Here is a 2,497-nt window from a genome sequence, read left to right on the forward strand (position 1 = left end):
ACACTATCTTTACATATTGACTCATGTTTATCAACAATTTATCATCTTCAAATATATATATATATATATATATATATATATATATATATATATATATATATATATGACACTTAGATAGTTTCACATTTTTTCAAATTTTTTTTTTTACTAATTTTTTACTTTTATTTATTTTTAAAAAACATTTAATTCATTTAGCTATTTATTAAGAACACCCTTTTCTTTTTTTACCATGGAGTATATTGTTTTGAGAAATTATCAAGACTATAAGTGTTTTCAATAATTTCTTCGAATTTGTACAAAATCTAAATAACACCAATATATGAGTATTTTAATGACAAACTTGTTACCATTCTTTGTGAATTAGTGACAACTTCTTCGAGGGAGTGAAGCCCTCACCAACTTGGACTGACGTGATCTTTTGAGCCTCATTCTTGGCCTGTCTGACCATCTTCTTATCGGCCACATAGTCGATCTCGTTCTTCATATGATTGCTCGCGCTATCTTCAACTATGAAAACGAACCATGTAACAAATCAGATTATATACATCCATATGTATCGGATAAGCATAATACTCACCAACTTGAGCAACTCGAATATGATTTGACCTCGTCCAAAGACCCGCCTTGAAGAACCGAGATGAGTTGAAAAAGGACTAGTCACACCTGCCGGTTCGTAATTCGGCAAGTTTTGCGTCGAAAGCTGCGTTAGGCACTGGAGCTCCAAGCTTTGCTGCAGATAAATAATAATACCCGCAATTATTTTCTAAAAAAAGTATAAATTTATATATATATATATGTGTGTGTGTGTGTGTGTGTGTGTGTGTGTGTGTGTGTGTGTGTGTGTGTGTGTGTGTGTGTGTGTGTGTGTGTGTGTGTGTGTGTATATTGTTGATGCGAAAAATCACATCAAAGCAGTCACGAAAAATTCGTGATAAAAAATGGGTCGATTTGGATTTATAGATGGACCTCAATTCTCCGTAACAAGACTAAATTTGATCTCTCTACGAATTGGAAGTTAAATACGTAATTAAACAAAGATGAAAAGCATGATGTAAGATTAACTAGGGGCTATTTTTATTAAGATCGCTCAAGAACAGTACAAAGATGAAAATTTGATGATAACAACAAATAAAATGAAAATTAACGTATAGTTTGAGAAGATGAGGTTAAGAGCTCCGGATTGCTCGGGACACGTCGTGCACCAGATGAGATTCACTACTGCGTCTTGGGACACCTGTCATTGGAGACCTATTCGTATGAGAGGCGGTTACAGATTGATATTGGCTGACGAGATTTGTATATCCGAGTCTTCAAGGGGTAGTATCTCGAGCTGGCATTTGAATCTATTGACGAGCTGGAGCATTATCGGAACCTACCAAAGACAAACGTATGGCTTGGGCCCAATTAACATGTACTTGGCTGAATTCCTCTTTCGTTAGATGGAGGACGAAGTCCAACATCAACATATATGTACGCGAAAATATGGGTGACGTGAGGCCAACCTGCAAAAATTACCAGGAGTATCCACCTACTTCGTCCTAAGATTTTGATGAAATGAGCTTACTGAATGCTCATTGACCTCGAAATAAAAATACCTTCTATCCTAGTGCTTATCTTTTTCTGGGAGGTCCTTAATTACCCCTCGACAGGCGCCTTCGCTAAGTAAAATGTGGTGGGATTGTGTTTGAAGTTCCATTTAACATGGCCAAGCCGATCTAGTTCGATCATTCTCAGCTCAACTTGTTTCTCCTTAGCCAAAGTAAATATAAATAATACTATACACTAAATATAACATATAGTTTCGTGATTGTTGAGAAACCGAATCCTACATCAATAGTGACAATCTTCTAAAAGTTTTCCGCTTTTTAGGAGCGAGATGTCGCTTCTAAAGGCGCTTCCACATTCAGGGAAATATTGAGCGGTTCGTTTTGTCTATCCTTTGATTGAGTTTTAAATTAAACGACGTGTTCTATTTGACCTAATTTTTAGACGTGACATGTTGCTTCTAAAGTCGCTTCTAAAAGTTAGATCAAACTATAAAATCACACTTCTTCTTATTTATAGAATCACTTCGATTTTTTTCCAGCTCTTCTGACATAGAGTGAATGTTCACCTCACCTAATAGTTCATTCTATAATTGATTAATAGTATAAGAGTCATTAGTAAGAATGACAACGAGTACGAATATGAACGGGTGAACCTGTTCTAGTTACCGTACATGCTACAAATATTCTTGTTAATCTGTATGTGCACAAATAATCACCTGCACAAATCTAACCTCATCATGTCCATGCCTCTTTTTCTTGAAAACTCTTAGATGAACTCCTCAAAATACTCATAAAGGATCTCCTAACTTTTCTTGTATAAGATACTTTGAAGCTCCTTCAAGTATGGTGTTTTGAGTTTATGCATCTCTCAAATGCCTCTCCTAATCTCTTCCAAAGTTGGGACAACTTGAAGAGTCAAGTTGTTTTGTTCCTGAAGAATCGGCTCAGTA

The sequence above is a fragment of the Urtica dioica genome, chromosome 5, assembly GCF_054948205.1.
Source record: "Urtica dioica subsp. dioica isolate 48M chromosome 5, U.dioica_male_clone48M_v1_H2, whole genome shotgun sequence".
NCBI classification, from domain to species: Eukaryota; Viridiplantae; Streptophyta; class Magnoliopsida; order Rosales; family Urticaceae; genus Urtica; species Urtica dioica.